At 42.4% G+C, this 19,411-nt stretch overlaps 1 protein-coding gene across 1 annotated transcript in view; it reads left to right on the top strand.

Annotated features, from left to right (window-relative positions):
• synpra (synaptoporin a) overlaps nt 1-19,411 on the top strand; it is a 307,939-nt gene that overhangs the window by 124,237 nt on the left and 164,291 nt on the right. The gene's annotated exons all lie outside the window — the stretch shown is intronic.

The raw sequence follows: 19,411 nt of genomic DNA, 5'->3' as shown, positions 1-19,411 counted from the left end.
GTTCTCTTTTTCTTAACGTGGAGTGTATTAAGCTTATATTCATATTCTCTGTCTTTCCCTTTCCAAATATAGTTCTAGTTTTCCCATGTCCATTTCTATTTTTTTCAATTTCATCTCCTTTTCCCGCTTCTTAAGTCCTCATTTTTTTTATCTCAAGCTGCTTTAAATGGAACACAATATTACCTGATTCCAATGTTTCACATCTTGGTCTTTCTTGTATTGCCACGAAACCCAAATACCATGTAAGCCTGAGATAACAAGGTGTGGGGCTGGATGAACACAGCAGGCCAAGCAGCATCACAGGAGAAGGAAAGCTGACGTTTGGGCCTAGACCCTTCTTTAGAAACGGGGCAGGGGAAGGGGGTTCTGAACTAAAAAGGGAGACGAGGGAAGCGGATAGAAGATGGATAGAGGAGAAGATAGGTGGAGAGGAGACGGACAGGTCAAAGAGGCAGGGATGGAGCCAGTAAAGGTGAGTGTAGGTGGGGAAGTAGTGTGGAGGTAGGTCAGTGCAGGGAGGATGGACAGGTCAAGGGAGCGGGATGAGGTTAGTAGGTAGGAGATGGAGGTGGGGCTTGAGGTAGTAGGAGGGGATAGGTTGGAGGAAGGACAGGTTAGGGACGTGGGGGACGAGCTGGGCTTGTCTTGGGATGCGGTGGGGGAGGAGAGATTTTGAAGCTTGTGAAATACATTGATACCATTGGGCTGCAGGGTTCCCAAGCGGAATATGAGTTGCTGTTCCTGCAACCTTCAGGTGGCATCATTGTGGCACTGCAGGAGGCCCAGGATGGACATGTTGTCTGAGGAGTGGGAGGGGGCATTGAAATGGTTCGCGACTGGGAGGTGCAGTTGTTTAGTGCAAACCGAGCGTAGGTGTTCTGTAAAGTGGTCCCAAGCCTCTGCTTGGTTTCCCCAATGTAGAGGAAGCCACAACAGGAATAGTGGATGCAGTATACCACATTGGCAAATGTGAATATCTGCTTGATGTGGAAAGTATTCTTGGGGCCTGATATGGGGGTGAGACAGGAGGTGTGGGGCAGGGGTAGCACTTCCTGCAGTTGCAGGGAAAAGTGCCGGGTGTGATGAGGCTAGAGGCGAGCGTAGAGCGGACAAGGGAGTCACGGAGAGAGTGGTCCCTCCGGAAAGCAGATAAAGGTCAGGAGGGAAAAATGTCTTTGGTGGTGGAGTTGAATTGCAGATGGGGAAGTGTCGGAGGGTGATGTGTTGGATCTGGAGGTTGGTGGAGTGGTACATGAGTACGAGGGGGATTCTGTTTTGGTTGTTATTGCGGGGAGTGGGTGTGAAGGATGAGTTGCAGGAAATGTAGGAATCACGATTGAGGGGGTTCTCGACCGCTGCGGGGGGATGTTGCGGTCCTTGAAAAACAAGGACATATGAGATGCACGGGAGTGGAATGCCTCATCCTGGGAGCAGATCCGACAGTGGTGAAGGAATTGGGAATAGGGGATGGCATTTTTGCAGGAAGTTGAGTGGGAGGAGGTGTATTCTAGGTAGCTGTAGGAGTCGGTGGGCTTGAAATGGATATTAGTTTCTAGGTGGTTGCCAGAGATGGAGAGGTCCAGGAAGGAGAGATAGTATTGGAGATGTTCCAGGTGAACTTAAGGTTGGGATGGAAGATGTTGGTGAAGTGGATAAACTGTCCGAGCTCCTCGTGGGAGCATGAGGCGGCGCCGGTGCAGTCATCAGTGTAACAGAGGAAGAAGTTGGAGTTTAGGGCCAGTGTAGGCACGGAAGGGGGATTGTCCCACGTAACCGACGAAGAGGCTGGCATTGCTTGGACCAATGCAGGTACCTACAGTCACCCCCTTTGTCTGTAGGAAGTGGGAGGAGTTGAAAAAGAATTTGTTGAGGGTGAGGACACGTTCGGCTAGGTGGATGAGGGTGTCAGTGGAGGGGGACTAGTCGGGCCTGAGGGACAGGAAGGAGTGGTGGGCCTTTAGGCTATCTGCATGGGGAATGCAGGTGTTTAGGGACTGGACGTCTGTGGTAAAAATGAGATGTTGAGGACCGGGGAATTGGAAGTTCTGGAGGAGGTGGAGGGTGTGGGTGGTGTCACAGACATAGGTAGGGAGTTCCTGGACCAAGGGAGAGAAAATAGAGTCCAGATAGGTGGAGACGAGTTTGGTGGGGCAGGAGCAGGCAAAGACAATGAGTCGACCAGGGCAGGCAGGTTTGTGGATTTTGGGAAGGAGATAGAAGCAGACGGTGCAGGGTTGGGGAACAATGAGGTTGGAGGCTGTGGGTGGGAGGTCACCTGAGATGATGAGGTTGTGGATAGTTTGGGAGATGATGGTTTGGTGGTCGGGGGTGGGGTCACGATCAAGGGGGCCTGGCCTTGGCAATGTAGAGGTCAGTGCGCCATACTACAACTGTGCCTCCCTTGTCCGCAGGTTTTATGGTGAGATTGGGATTGGAGCAGAGGGAGCGGAGGGCTGCACGTTCTGCTGGGGAGAGGTTGGAGTGGGTGAGAGGGGTGGAGAGGTTGAGGCAGTTATAGATGAAGAGGTCAAGGGAAGGTAAGAGGCCTTGGGGTGGTGTCCATGAGGAGGGGGTGTCTATTATGTCTGCTTCCTGAGCGTTCGCAAGCAATTCCATCCCCAACTTCCATGCAAATTCAGTAAACCTGGCTTCTTACAAGTCCATTAGGGATAACTCTGCCATCCACAGTTAGCCTGGAGAAGTTTCCAGTACCATTTCCTTTTTGAAGTAGAGAACCCGTTGTTTTCTTTAGTCCTCTAACACTAACTAATACCACATAGAAATTGCTGTTGCCTCTGTTTCAGAATTACCCCAGTAAGAGCCTCCAATCTCTCGTCATGACCCATTTGGGAAAGTGAGCTGATAGTCATACCCCACTCTTGTCACAAAAGTTAACAATTTCATCAAATCACTGAAGAAAGAGAACATTAATTGACATTAATTGTTAAGATCTTCAGTCACTGGTTAGAGGCAACAGCTAACAAGCAAATGGTGGGAGAAAGTTTATCATTCACTTCTTGCTTACTTCACGGCAAAAGTGAAAGTGAGAGATGCTGTCTTTTGCAGTCTGGAGGTCTTCTCCCTCTGTATAGTTCACACATGCTCTGTTCACCTGCTCAATCCTTGATTTTAAATGTAAGAGGCAGTAGGTTTAAAGGAGATGTGAGGAATTAATTTTTCACCAAAAGGATGGAAGGAATCTGAAAGTCACTGCCTGAAATGGTGGAACAGGCAGAAAACTTTATTCTTTTCAATTCCACCTCCTTTTTGGAATAGAGGCAACAACAATTTCTGTGTGGCATTAGTCAGTGCTAAAGGACTAAATGATATTTAAGAAGTATTTAAATGTGCACTTTTCATGCCAAGGCATACAAGGCTATTGACCAAGTGCAGGAAGATGGGATTTAGGATAGTTAGGGGCCTTTTTCTGACCAGTGTGATACGATCTGCTGAAGGACCTTTTTCTGTGCTGTTGACCTCTGTGGTTATGACTCTAAAGCGCTCCTTTCTCCATTTTGGTCCACTATCCAAAATAAAGAAAAACAAAAGGATGTGGATCTTTATAAGGCTACTTATTTGGACAGAAGCTCATAATGTTGAGATTAGAATAGATAGAGCAACATCTGAAAGTCAGAAAGTTGGGATGAGGGGACCATTTTTGAGATTGCAGCCTGCAACTAGTGGAGTGGCACAGGGATCATAATTATTTACAGTATACATTAACGACTTGGATGAGGGAGGTGATTACATTATCGCCAGGTTTGTGGATGATGCACAAATAGTTTGGAAAGTGAGTGATGAGGATGATACAAAGAGTCTGCAGAGCGATATACACAGGTGAAGAAATGGCAAAAGTTTGGCAAATGGAATATAATGTGAGGCTATGCACTTTGACAGGAAGAATATAAGAGCTGAATACTATTTAAATCGAGAAATTTAGCAGAAAGCTGTAGCACAGAGGGATTTAGAGGTCATCGTGCATGAGTCGTAGAAAGCTAGCATCCAAGTTCAGTGGTAATAGCGAAGGCCTTTATTTCAAAGGAATGCCCTATGACAATAGGAAAACATCACTAAAACTTTATATGGTATGAGTTAGATCACATATAGAATGCTGCAAACAGTTTTGGACCCTTACCTATGGAAAGATATACTGGCGTTGGAGACAGTCCAGAGAGGGTCCCCTGAACTGGTATGGAAGGATTTCTTCAGTGGAGAGGTGGAGTAGGCTGGTAGGCTGAAGTATCCATTGTAGTTTAGAAGAATGAGAGGAGACCTTATTGAAACATAAAGGATTCTTATATCCAGTCAGGGTAGATGCTGAGAGGTTGTTTGCTGTTATGGGAGGGTCTAGGGTCAGATGGCATAATGTCAAATTAAGTAATTGCCATCTGGGACAGAGATAAGAGGGCTCTCTTTCTCAGAGCATTTGGAATTCTTTACTGCAGAGTGCTGTAGAAGCTGTGTGTTTAAGTATATTCAAAGTTGAGATAAACATATTTTTAAACAATAACGGAATCAGTTCTGAGGAAGGGTTACCGGACCCGAAGTGTTAACTCTGTTTTCTCCTTCACAGATACTGCCAGACCTGCTGAGCTTTTCTAGCAACTTTGTTTTTGTTCCTGATTTACAGCATCCACAGTTCTTTTGGTTTTAATTAAGGGAATCAAAGGTTATGGGGAAAAGGCAGCAGAGTGGAGTTGAGGAATATCAGTTCAGCCATATCATTGAATTCCAGAACAAACTGGCTTATTTCCGCTCCTGTGTCTCATAACAGCATATGTGGGAACTGAGCTACAATAGTTAGGAACCAACCAGCCCTAAGGGGCACAGAGAAGATGTTAACTGTATGTTCTATATCACTGAAACAGATAGCCGTTCTGCCTTGGGGTTGAGCAATTGCGATCAGCTGCAAATTGTCACAATAAACGATGAAATGAAGGATGCAACACTCAGAGTTGAAGACTTCAAAGGTAGTAAACCCATAGAGAAGTGCAGTTCAAACAGATGCAGACAGACCCAGAGTGTTTCAATAGAACTGTTTGGATGCTTTGGAGATTTAGGGTGTCACATCAGTATTGACCCAGCAATAAAACCAATGATGCATCCTCCACGTAAAGTGCCAGTAGAACTAATAAGAAATCTTGATGGGCTCCATGCGAAGTAAAAATGGTAGAAAAATAGAAATTGCTAGAAAAGCTCAGCTCTGGTGACATCCATGGAGAGAAACCAGAGTTAACATTTCGATACCAATGACCCTCCTTTAGAACTGATGGTAGCGAGGAAATTTTTTTTTGCTGAAGATAGGATGGGAGTGGGGTAGGGTTGAGTAAGGGATAAACAGTAAGTGAAGATAGAACCCAAAGAGAGAGAAGATCTGTTGGACAGACGAAGGAGTGGATAATGGTCAGCCTAGGAGAATGAATGGCTGCTAATGGGACTATTAGTAGCTAACAATGGGTTGTGTATAATAGCAGACCATGTGACGACAAGGCCTGGTGTGTGGGGTTTGGGGTTAGGTCATGGGAGAAGATGCCTCAAGCCCTAAAATTGTTGAACTTGATATTGAGCTCAGAAGGCTGTACACTTCCACATGGAAAATGAGGTGCTGCTCTTTCAAGGATAATGTGATGTGGTAATACCAGTGTTGGATTGGGTGGACAGAGTCAGAAGTTGCATGACACCAGCTTACCATCCAATGGATTTGTTTGATATCACAATGTTTTGGAGTGGTGGTAATGGTGATTGGCTGAGTCAAGAAGCCTGCAGATTAGATAACAATGTTTTTTTAATTCACTTGTGGGATGTGGGCATCGCTGGCTGGGACAGCATGTATTGCCCATTTGTAGTTGCCCTTGAGAAGATGGTAGTGAGCTGCCTTCTTGAACCATTTGCAGTTCACGTGCTGTCAGTAGACTCACAAGGTTGTTAGGAAGAGAATTCCAGGATTGTGATCCAATGACACTAAAGGAATAGCAATATGTTTCCAAGTCAGGTTGGTGAGTGATTTGGAGGGGAACTTGCAGGTGGTGTTGGTCATATTTCTTTGCTGCCTTTGTCCTTCCAGGTGGAAGTGGTTGTGGCTTTGGAAGGTTCTGTCTAAGGTTGTTTAGAAAGTTTCTGTAATACATCTTGTAGATAGACACTGCTTCTACTTAGCGTTGGTGATGGAGGAAATGGATATTTGTGGTGCCAATCAAGTAGGCTGCTTAGTCTTTGATGGTGCCGAACTTCTTGAGTGTTGTTGGAGCTGCACTCACACAGACAAGCAAAGTATTCCATGAAATTCCTGACTTGTGCCTTCTAGATGATAGACAGTTTTTGGGAAATCAGGAGATGAGTTACTCGCTGCAGTATTCCCAGCCTCTGATCCATTCTTGCAGTCACTGTATTTATACAGCTAGTCCGGTTCAGTTTCTGGTCACTTGTAGCCCCCAGGATGTTGACAGTGGGGAAGCGATGGTAACAACGTTGAATATTATGGGGCAGTTGTTAGATTATCTGTTACTAGTCATGGACATTTCCTGGCATTTGTGTGGCAGGAATGTCACTTTCCACTTGTCAGCATGAGCCTGGATATTGTCCATACCTTGTTGTATTTGGACGTAGACTGCATCAGTATCTGAGGCGTTATGAATGGTGCTGAAAATTGTGCAAACATCAGTGAACTTCCCCAATTATGTCCTTTTGATGGTGAGGAGGACATTGATGAAGCAGCTAAAGATGGTTGGGTCTAAGACACTCCCCTGAACAACTCCTGCAGAGATGTCTTAGAGCTGAGACTACTGACATCCAACAACCACAACCATCTTTCTATGTGCCAGATATGATTGCAATCTGTACAGAGTTTTCTCTGACTCCCATTGACTCCAATTTTGCTAAGGCTCCTAATCACTCTTGGTCAAATGTGACCCTAAAGTCAAGTGCTGTCACTGTAGTGGGAGAGAAGTCAATTAGTTAGCTAAGAATTTGCCAGGATTCCAAAGATCTTAATTAAGTCATAAAGTCACAAGTATCACTACCTTATTCTAAGCGAAAGAGCTCACATCGATATTGGCAGGGGAAAAGCTTTCAGCAGACTCAATGCCAAAAATAGCTACGGGAATGTGAAGCTAGATGCAGAATCCTCTTCATTGATAACATTTTGCACACCCTTTGGATGGTACAAATTCCTTCATTTATCTTTTTGCCTGAAGGTGAGCCAGGATATGTTGCACAAAGAAGTATACAAGACAAACCAAGGATGCACAGGAGCTGCTGGCTTAGCAGATGATATCCAAATACATGGCGCAAAGAAGAAAGACCATTGAGGAAACCAGGCAATGCCTGGAGCAAATTAAACATTGGAATGAATGAGTGTAAACTCAGCACCAGATGTGCTGTGTACAAATGCAAAGACCATGAAAATATAATGTCTACCTGAAATGTACATCAGAAGTAGAGAAATTCACAGCAGAGAGAAGAGACATTAGCAACTGAAGTATCACCCAGACTATGGCATACTGTGGAAGTTGTTTTATTCACATACAATCTCATAGTCACAGACTACCATTCAAAGTTTGTTTACATCCAGAAGACAAACAACTTCAGAACCACAACAAACATCTCAGCTGCACAAATTTGCTGTTTGCTCAGCAAAGGACTCCTGAAAGATTAATATGTGACAATGACATCCAGTCACATTCAGACAATTTAAGGAATTTAATTAACAGTATGGAAGACAATCAGCTCATCACCATGTTATCCTTAGATTGCAGGTTTATAGAAAATCACGTTATAGAAAATGATAGCCAGAACAACCCAAATAAGATGTTAGGAGAGAGAAGAGGATCCAAACTTTGTCTTATTGTCACGCAGATCCACACCTGCACAGATGTCGAAGGGGAGAAAATATCACAGTGCAGTTCTATGCAAGGTACATCCTCTGGGTGACCAGGAGGAAACAAGGCAAAAACTCAATGAAGCACAGGGAAGAGAAGGCTAGCACTTTAATAAACATGATAAGTTGTCTACCTGAATTGTTGAAAGGACAGTTTGAACGTGTAGAAATTCCTATCATGAAAATCTGGAGCCCAGCAAAAGTTGCTGCTGAAGCTAAGATCCAAAATTCAGATTGATGCTGATCAGCAAATGAGAAACAGCAGAGACTATGTTTGACCCACTCCTGAGTTGGAAAGCAGAAGTGACGATTAACAATACCACAAACACCACTAACCAGCAAGGCAATAATTATCGAAACAAACTGCCTCTTATAACACCAAGAGCAATGTGCATATATTGCCTGTACAGTGTGCCAGCTCACCACTAGTTTAGAAAGTTAATTATTGGAACTATTATACTGATAGGTGTATTGCATTTTAAAGAAGGTTGTTGTACTGTCTGCAAAGGGCTAGGAACTAATTAGACAGAAACCAACTGTAAGTGCTCCAGTGGGAAACATGCGTGGCTGAAGTGCAGAGTCTGGGTCTATGTGTAATACAACACCAGTCTAAACCAATTTCCCAACCACCATGAAGGCAAGTTAGAATTTAGTGAAGATTTCTCATCTTTCCAAGCCTAAAGTGTGGTTATTTCAAACATTTGAGAATCAAACAACAAACAGCTTGCAGAACAGGTGTAAACATTTAGTATCTCACCTAAGAAAAGAGTTTTACTAACTGAAGTGGGATTAACATCAAGGCTTTTCTTTAATAACAATTTGTCATTGTATAAAGCCTTCCATATTGTGAAAGGCTCCTAGTGCTTCACAGGAGCGTTATCAAACACAATTTGAGGTTGATTGACACAGGAGATATTCAAGATGCCCTGCCAACACAATCACCATGGTTCCTTCAGGGCTGAATCTATCTAGCTGCTTGCACGTTGTGTCCAGATAGGCATCCTTTTCATGGGGCCCACTACTTCCACCTGCTGCCTTCTGCTCACACACACCGTCTGTAATTGGATGGGTATTATAGAGACAACCTGTTAAAAGGCGAGGGAGATGTAGCATATACAATACTCGTTCAGATGACGCACAACTCACTTAACTAATCTTATAATTGAGCATCTTGTGTAAAATCATATTATTTCTAACAGAAGCCATGTTCTTCAATAACTGTAAATATTCTTCCAGACATCATGTTTACATTATGCTGAGGCATATTTTGTTCTGAAACATCATTTTCACAATTTAACCATCAAGATGTCAATTCACAGTATTTTTATTCCTCTGTCATTAAAAAAAAACTTGCAATAGGCGCTCCAAACCAAGGGTCACTGTTTTTGATCTGCTATAGGAGAAGATTATGGAGCACTGTCTCAGATCCGTAGCTAGCTTTTCCTTCCATTCCTGTGGATGTTGATTCATCCCTTGTTTATTGAAATCTAGAAAGTGCGCTAGCTGTAGCAACCTTAGTAATGAGACTTTGAAAAAATGACCTCAAACAGCTTTGCTTATCTTTTCATTCTCAGGCAAAGGAATACCAGTGCAACAACAAAATACTGTGGATGCTGGAAATCTGGAATAATAACAGAAATTGTTAGAAGTATTCAGGTTATGCAGCATCTATGGGAAGAGAAACAAAGTTAATGGGCTGGATTTTTCTCAATAATAGCTCAATGTCTGGATTATTCTGAATCCTAGATCCATTAGATTTCAGAATGCATAAATAATCAGCGATACTTGGGAAGTGAGCAAAAATGGGTTACGTCTGTGATACCTGTCCAATTACAGATGGCAGATATGAGCAGGAGGCAGAAGTTAGAAATAATGAGCCCATTTTAAAGGGGCCCCATCTGGATTCACTGTGCATGAAAATCAGCCGTGAGGTAACACTCTTTCAGAGCAGTAACATGACCATTTGTTGTGGTAAGATGTCATCAAAGTTCACCAACACTTTCCTGCAGTTATGATAGATACAATCCAAGCCTAGAGGAGCATTTTGACTCTGTAGACCTGCAGGAGGAACCCATCCAGGCGGGCAAAGAAGGCGCGGCAAAAGTCTTAGCAAATTCAACAGCCTCAGCATAGTGAAAAGGACACGATGGTTCGCATGCAGGAAGCAGTTCAATGATCTTCTGCTGTCTGAAAATGTTAATATGGAGCAAAAGTAAGCTTACGAGATACTCATTGCTTGACAATGATTAGATACAACTGTTCTTCTCTCTCTTTGCATTCTATCTCCACCTTTTTTACTCCTTACACTCCCCTCCTCCCCCCACCAACCCTATCTTGTGCATAAAAAACGCTTTCCTAGCTACCATCAGTTCTCAAGAAGGGTCACAGGACCTGAAATATTAACTCAGATTTCTCTCCACAGATGCCGTCAGACCTGCAGAGCTTTTCCAGCTTTTCCTGTTTTTGTACCATTTTTTTCCTTGCTTGGAGCTTACCAAGATTCCTTACTAGTCCTGTTAACACTTTACTTGGAGGATGCATCATTGGTTTCATTGCTGGGTCAATGCTGATGTGATACCTAAAATCTTCAAAGCATACAATTTCAGTGATGCCTCAGGTAACTTTAGTACAGGTAACTCAAAGTAAGGATCACGGCACATGTGAGCATGAGGAGGTGATGGAACCAAAGGTAGTTATGTGTAATCTTTGTTAGAGCACAGAGGACAACTCCACACTTGCATCCCCATCTGAGATATTTGATCTCACGGCCATAGACAAATTGGCACTTGTGGCGCTCAGCAGGAGATATGTAGTCATCCATCCCTATGAGCTGTTCCCATGTACCTGCTAAACACAGACCTGCCAATGACCTTGAAAGAGCAGAAGCAGGACAAGATGCTGTGGTTGATGCCACTTCCTTCTGAAGCAACTTCCCTGCACCCCTCTGATTGAGACAGATGATAAGCCTAGTACCCCCAAGACTGATTCTATTCCTGCAGAAGTGCAGTTTTCAAAACATGTAGCCAGCCATCCTTGAAGGTCCTGGATTTCAAAATATTTCTCTGTCATTTTGGTTCTGTTTTAAGGCACAATAATAAGATGACATAGTCTTTATATAGTGTTAGGTTTAGGATGATGATAGGAAAAGACAATAGCAGTCTGGAATGAGAATAATTAATAAGTGAAAGCCAACTTCAGTGGGATAAGAACAGAGCTGGGCCAGGTAGACTGTAACAAATGATCGATGGGAAAAGCTGCAACTGAGCAATGAGATACCTTCAAAGAGAAGATGATTTCATTACAGACAATGTATATCAAGGTACGTGAAAAGGGAAAGGGAAGGTAAGCAAACCCAAAGATAAAAAGGAATATAAATGAAATAATTAAACTTTTCATAAACACATTTTTTCTTCTTTTAAGTATTAGATAGAAAATACAAATGAGAACCAAGAGGGTTACAGAAGACTTAGAGTGGTGATGAACAAGCATATCAGAGAAGCAAAGAGGAGTTGTGAGGAAAGATGGGTGGTTAACATAAAGACGCTCTACAGACACATCAATAGTAAATGGAAATAACAGGAAGAGTCGAGCTGATTAGGGATAAAGAAAGGGGGATTTACACTGAGAGGCAAAATGTGTTGCCAAGGTGTTAAGTGAATAATTTGCATCTGCCTTTACCAAGGAGAAAGCTACTAGCCAGGCCAAGGTGACAGAAGAGGAAAGTGTGTCATTAGAAGATTTTAAGATTACTTAGGAGGAAGTATCAGATAAGGCTATCAACTCTTATTGCTGACAAGGCACCAGGGCCAGATTAAAACTTTGAAGGAAAAGTGAGTGGATATTTCAGGAGGTGGGGTGGGGGTGGGGGTTGGTACCAGAGTTTTGGAAGATTAAAGACATTGTGCCCTTTTACAGAAAACATTGAAAGGATATGCCTGTTTTTTTTTAGGTGGAGCTAATATGTGTTTCTAAAGGAGTAATTGAATTGGACTAACTTCCTGGGGCTTCTTTGAAGCGGTAACAGAAGGGTTGATGAGGATGGATGTGTTGTGTACATGTACCCTCAAAAGGCATCTGGTAAAGTGCTTCACAGTAGACCTGAGAGAGAGATTAGAGCTCATGGAATAAAAGGGCTAGATGCAATTTGTACAAAACATTGGATGAACATTAGGAAACAGAGAGGAGTGGATGTTTTCGGACGAAGTGAAGTTTGTAATGGAGTTCCATCAGGGTTGGTACTGGAATCCATGCTTTTTCTGTTAAGTGTTATGGCATAGATCATGATGCGTGGGGATTTAAATTTAAAGTTTGTGGATAACATGAAATTTGGAGCGATTACAAACTATAAAGTAGACAATATAGTATTCTAAAAGGACACTGGCAAGTTCGTGGAGTGAGCAAATGGGTGGCAGATGAAGTTCAATGTGGAGAGGTGAGGTGATATATTTTGATAGGAAGAGCATGGACAAACAGGATTTAAAAAGGGACAAATTCTTAAGGGACTGCTGGAATGGAGGGAGGTGGGTATAAATGTGTACTGATCGTTGAAGGTGGCTGGATAAGTGAGGGAAAAATTAACAAATGTACAGATAGCCAGTACAGACACGATGGATCAAGCGGTCTCCTTCTGTACTGTAAAAGTCCGTGATCCTAATGCATATGATATGCTTGACTTTATTAGTAAGGATATAGAGTACAAAAACAAACTAGATAGACAAGACACTTATTAGACCTCAGCTGTGGTCCTGTGTACAGTTGTCACTACCTGGAGCATTGAAGAGGGCTTTTGACAGTTACTTGAATAAAAGCAACGTGCATATATATGAGGAAAAGGCTGGTGAATACTGCTAAGTCAGAATGCTTATTGGAGAGCCAGTGCAGACATAATGGGCCAAATGGCCTCCTTCTGTTTTCTGTGATTCTCTGATTGTAACGTGAGTCAAATTGATGTATTTGAAAAATTATACTTATTTGTCATTCATTATACTGCATTGACATTGTCACAATATTGTGGTTTTCATTGAATTATAGAATCCCTACAGTGTGGAAGCAGGCCATTCAGCCTATTGAATCCACACCAACTCTCCGAAGAGCAACTCTTCCAGACCCACCTCACGTCCACACTATCACTTTAATCCTGTATTGCCCATGACTAATCCTCCTACCCTGCACAATGGGTTCAGTGTGAAGTCCAAACGTGTTATGTTGTTGTGGGCCTTTAAAGAAAACTTGCATTGTGAGAGCTAAACTCCATGAGAAGTGGATCTTTTTTGTGCTGTATAGAGGAGTCAATATGTATAAACTGGCAATCTAATTTCAAGTGTTACATTGAAGGATATATTCAAGAGAAATGTGCCTGGATCACAGATTCCTGGGCTTTCCTGCCATCCTGGTCAGTGCCTGACTCAGGTTCTGATTCCTGGGTTACTCTGACACAACTCTGGATAGTCTCCTTCATAATTCGCAGTATCCAATGAGTAGGTGTATTCTTCCCCTTGAATCTCCCCCAGTTTCACTCTTCTCTGGTTAATCATGTTGTGCAGAATGTAGCAGATAACAACAGATCTTGATCAGATGGGGAAGTGGGCTAAGGATTGGCAAATGCAATTCAATACAAATAAGTGTGAGGTTCTGCATTTTGGAAAATCATACCAAGGTGGGATTTATACAGTAAATGGTAAGATCCTGAGGAGTGTTGTGGAACAGAGAGACCTAGGAGTACAAGTACATGGTTAATTTAAAGTGACGTCACAGGTAGATTAGGTGCTGAAGAAGGCATTTGGCATGCTAGCCATCATCGATCAACGCATTGAGTACAGGAATTGGGATGTTATGTTACAGTTGTACAACCCGTTGGTGAGGCTGCACTTGGAATATTTTGTACAGTTTTGGTCACCCTCTCATAGGAGAGACATAGTTAAACTGGAAAGTGTGCAAAGAAGATTTACGAGGATGTTGCCAGGACTAATAGACCTGAGTTATAGGGAGAGGTTGGCCAGGATAGGATTTTATTCCTTGGAGCGTAGTAGATTGAGGGGGAACCCTATTGAGGTATATAAATTTATGAGGGGTAAGGATAGGATGAACGCTTATAGTCTTTTTCCTAGAGATGGGGAATTGAAAACTAGAGGGCATAGGTTTAAGGTGAGAGGGAACAGATTTAAGAAGGACCTGAGGGGCAACTTCTTCATGCAGAGAGTGGTGCGTATGTGGAGGAAGTGGTTGAGGCAGGGTTTAGAGGGATATGGACCAAACGTGGGCACATGAAGCTAGCGGACTGGACACCATGATCAGCGTGGACCAGTTTGGACTGTGCTGTAATACTCTATGCCTCTTTAAATGTAGAAAACCTTCAAGGGGGGATTAAACTGAGTGTGTTCATTTTGACCACATTTTAGGAAGATCCTGAGGAGTGTTGTGGAACAGAGAGACCTAAGAGTACAAGTACGTGGTTAATTTAAAGTGACGTCACAGGTGGATAAGGTGCTGAAGAATGTGATAGGATGACAGTAGTGACATTACTTCCATGTCTCTGTTGTGGGCTTTTTTTAGGACATCATCAGCCAGCATTTTACCAAATACCTCTTGGCTACCAGGAGCATACAGAAGCTTTATGGTGGAAGGATTATTTGCAGCACTTGTAATGGCAATAGAATGAATGAATCATGACAGCGGCTAAAACATTTTGCATTCACTGGAAGGAAGCCCTTATGCAAGGTATTGCATTTTGGTGAAACAAACAAGGACAGGACTAATAGTAGAACCCATTTGTGTCACATGTAGGCAGGATGGTTAAGAAGATGTTTTGCACGCTTGCCCTCATTGATACCTTTGACTACGGGAGTTGGGATGTCATGTTGAGATTGCACAGTGCATTGGTGAGGCCTCCACTGGAGTACTGCATTCATTTCCAGTTGCCCTGCTACAGAAAGGATGTTATTAACCTGGAGAGGGGTCAAAAGATATTTATCAGCATGTTGCTGGGCAAGGAGTGTTTGAGTGTGGTCAAGGAGAGGCTGGATAGGCTGGAACTTGTTTCACTGGAACATAGGAGGTTGAGGGGTAACCTTATCGAGCTTTATAAATGCATGAAAGGCATTGATAAAGTGAATAACAAAGGTCTTTTCCCTAAGGTGGGGGGTGGGTTTCAAACCTAGGAGCCATATTTTTAAGGTGAGTGGAGAAAAATTTAAAAAGGACATGAGAGCCAACTTTATGACTGAGAGAGTGGTTCTAGTGTGGAATGAACTGTCGTAGGAAGTGGTGGATGCAGGTTCAGTTACAACATTTAAAAGACATTGCATAAGTACAGGAAAGGTTTAGAGGAATATGGGCCAAATGCAGGCAGCTGGGACTAGTTTAGTTCAGGAATATGATTGGCATGGACTAATTGGATAGCAGGGTATCTTTGCGTGCTGTATGACTATGGATCTATGATGGTCAGCCATCAGCTGAACACTTGAATAAGTCAAGTCCCTTCCTGTTATTGACTGCTGCAGCCTGAGATGATGACAGGGTTTTGATGGTAACACTTGTGCAATCAATCAAACCCTTTATCTGAGGGAGTCTTGCTATTGAGGCAAAACACATGGCAGCCTGTGTTGCTGAAGTGATAAAGTCAGATGCCCTGACAGAAAGAGCACTCACCAGCTGGCATAAACAGCTGTATAAAATTCTGTGTAGGTCAGCTGCTGATCCCTGAAATGAGCCAGATGCTAAATTTTAATGCTGTAGGATGTCCTTTCAGCCTTGTGGCATAAAGTCATTCTCCTGGAATGCATACAACATAGCCAACCACCATGATACACACAGCCACCACCAACACTGTGGCTCTGGCATGCTGAGGAAGGTGATCCTCTGTTAGTGTACTTCATTCCAGGAATATCAGCTTCTGATCCATTCCTGCCCTCAACTAGTGAACACCATGGGACAATCTTTGTTACAGGAGTTGTAAAATCTCTCCACTAACCCAGCTACCTGCACAAGTGAGCTCTATTATCAAAGATAATATCAGGCCCTAAGATCTTAACTTCTCTGTTTGATAAAAGATGCCTCCAACACCCTTGTTTCTGTATCACCAATGCACTCATAAAGCCCAACTTAAAGAATAGCCAATAGGGCATGTGCACAAGCCTTTGTTTGATAATTTTCCAGTTTATACATAGCTTTAAATCTCTACCACTTTACTCAGGATGTTTTCTCTGCACAGCCTGAATGAAGTGCTAATGGAGCATGGGCCTATGCACTTCTGGTAAAACTGTAATTTCTAATTAAAAGACTTCTCAACTATCTCCTTCATGACCCCAATTGTTTAATTGTCACAACCAGGTTGGTGACAATCCTCCATGAGAAGCAGCAACACTAATTTGCTGGCTTGTCGAACCCTCTCGAACCCTCCTCATGCACAATGTTGAACTCTGCCCTAGAATTGAGACCAATGAACTTTCATCAGCACTGGAAAATGTTTGTGATGTCAAAGTTGTCTAACAAGTACAGAGATAGGCAAAGCTTGGAGAGAAGGACAATTAAGGGAAGGTCTGTTTTAAGAGAGAGACACAGGATAACTTAAATGACGAAAAAAGAACAATATTACAAAGCAGAAGGCAACAGGAGAGAGACAAGTAAAGAAATACTAAAGAGGATCTAACAAAGTTGTGAACATTGATAGTGTATTCATTAATAATAACTGCTGTCTGATGAATGGGGACAGCTATATCAATCTGAAATTGATGAACTCAGTATGGTGTTCCAAAGGCTGTAAAATGCTGAATCATTTCTCAAATTTACATCAAACTCCACAGAACAATGTGAGAGGCAAAACCTAAAGAATTCAGAATAGCAGTGTGGCAATTAATTCAAATTACTAGTAATAGGAACTTCAGGGTCACACATGGGGACTTGATAAAGGTACTCTCCAAAACAATCACTTAATCTTTGTTTGGTCTCTCCGATGGAAAAAAAGGTTACACCATGAACCAAGAATCCTTTTTTAATTTGTTCACAGGATGTGACTGTCACTGGCTTTGCCAACATTTATTGTCCATGCCTAATTTCCCTTGAGATGGTATATGGTGGGAAAGAAGGAGGTAATGGATCAAATGATTCATCTCCGACTCACGTATGGAAGGTAAAATGTGAAGGGGGGAAATGCTGGGGATGATTGCAGTCAACCAGAGTGAAAGATCCTTTCAGAATGCTTGAATGGGAGGAGTTGGAAAGATGTGTTTAATCATGGATGTTGGATTTCACAAAGAAGGCTCCACTGGTTATGGAGCAGAAGGCACATGAACCCGTGCCATAGTTCTGGGAAGAAGTGAACGTGATCGGGAAAGTGGGGCTAATGGGATGGAGACAGATAAGAATCCTTTTGATCACAATAAAATAAAAATATTGTTTGAAAAGAAAACACAAGACATACCACAAAATTAGCAGAAATATGGAGGGTGGCTTCTTCCCACAGTCCACAGCTCCAAACATTCCTTCCAGGTGGAAGTGTTATTTATTTCTGTTGTCTCCATTTTGTATTTTCTGCTCACAAGGTGGTCTGCTCCACAATGGTAAGACCACATACAGGTTGATTGATTACTTTGCTCACACTTCCATTGAATTTTGACATGTAATCTTAGTTTCAGCTGCTTGCCATTTTAATTCTTCACACTGCTCACACTAACATCTCTCGTGCCCTCACCCTCCATCACTATATGGATCAGGCTTAACGGAAATGGAGGAAATGTAATTGGCCTAAAACATTAACCTTGACTCTGCCTCCATAGATGCTACCTTACTGGCTGAGCATTTACAACATTTTCCATTTTCATTACAGAAGAATACTAAATACTCAGCTGTAGCAGTGCAGAGCACACAAGTGTATGTGGTAATAGAATAACAGGAAGCTGTTTGAGACGGTTTAGCTTTTAGTGTGCTATTACATAATGTTTCCTACCATGAAATGGGTTGTCCAGCTGCCGATGCCATAGTTCACAAAGGAACAGCAAGAACAGCTGAATGATAATTAGATGTCAAGACTAATTACCATGATTATGACTTTTTACTGGTGGCAGGGAACTGGTGTAGATCTTAACAATAAATGTGATGTGATTTCCTCTTTGGAATGCTGACAAGGGAAGTCGAATTCAAAAGATAAAATATTACAAAGAGACATTTTGTATAAAGAATGTCTGCGATATGATTGCAATTTTTTTCAACCTTGTACCTTAAGTTCACTGTACACCCACCTCCAAAAAGCATGATGACAGCACTGCTTCTCTGTGAAGCCAACAGAAGGTGCAACTGAAAATTGAGACAGGTGAGCTCTAGGGTTCTTGCCTTATGGCCACATCCAATCTCGAAGCTAAAAAGCTGGTCACAATTTAGGTACTGGGATTTCGGTGACAGATGACTGTAAGTTTCAGACTGCATCTGTCAGGCCAGGGAAAATGAAAATTACTTTCACTTTCTGACCAGTCAGTAATAGCCAGACATTTGTACCTCAGTCTCTCCCAATGTTCCCATGGCAACTTTTTCTCTTTCAAGTATCTCGCCAGATTCTGAAAAAGGAAACAGAAAAAGGAAACTGACCCAGTTCTATGAAAACAAAAGCTGAAACTGTGATTGGAAACCCAAACTTTGAGTGACACCGATCTGGTTGAGACTATGTAAAAGGGTACAAATCATTCTAAACTCAGTATCAGCAGCTAATGAGTCCTGTGCTGCAGTAGAGGCAAACTGAAGGAGACAGGTGCCAAATCCAGAAACTGAGATTAAGTTGCTGTAGCTGTTTCTTTTACTTACAAATGACATTGATGGAATTGTATCATACAGGCTGTGCAAATAGTTGAGGAGGTTTTGCTGTCATAAGCCATTTTTGATGTCTTGGGCACTTGGTTTGGTTGTGGCGCTGCAGGGGATAAGTCTACATCCTTGGAGAGGAGCTAAAATTCTTCATGAGGAAGATAGAAGTTTTGTATGCATTTGTGACTGATCTAGGTGACCTATAAACTCTTTAGCCTTCTGAGCCAATTCTTAAGAACCTTTTTTAGTTTAATCTGCGTTGAGTGTGTAATTTTTACTTTATAGTCAACTACAATTTGTCTGTTAATTCACGTTTATCATGGTGATTCTGGGTTGTAAGAAATAGGTGGTTACCTAAGATAGCATTTAGTGTTGTTTTGTTTGACTCATATGAAATTCTTCAGTTTTTTAAACCACTGAATCTTGTGGTCACCTGACAAAGGGGCTACGCTCTGAAAGCTTGCGGTTTCAAATAAGGCTGTTGGACTATAACCAGGTGTCATGTGAATTCTGACTTCATCCACCCAGTCCAACACTGGCACTCCCATATCATGTTCAGGATTGCAACAGAATAAGTTCTCCTATCCATATTCATGGATACCACCTTGACTGTGCCAGTTCATGCAGTTTCTCAACTATTGTTGTGTTAATTACAATTACACCTCTCAGATCCACCATTCCTTTCAAACACAATGTCTTTCTGTGTCTGACCCAAGAGAAGGAAACTCCCACAAATTCAAGTGC

The sequence above is a fragment of the Stegostoma tigrinum genome, chromosome 11, assembly GCF_030684315.1.
Source record: "Stegostoma tigrinum isolate sSteTig4 chromosome 11, sSteTig4.hap1, whole genome shotgun sequence".
Classification (NCBI taxonomy): Eukaryota; Metazoa; Chordata; class Chondrichthyes; order Orectolobiformes; family Stegostomatidae; genus Stegostoma; species Stegostoma tigrinum.
This window is presented reverse-complemented; position numbering and strand designations above follow the sequence as displayed.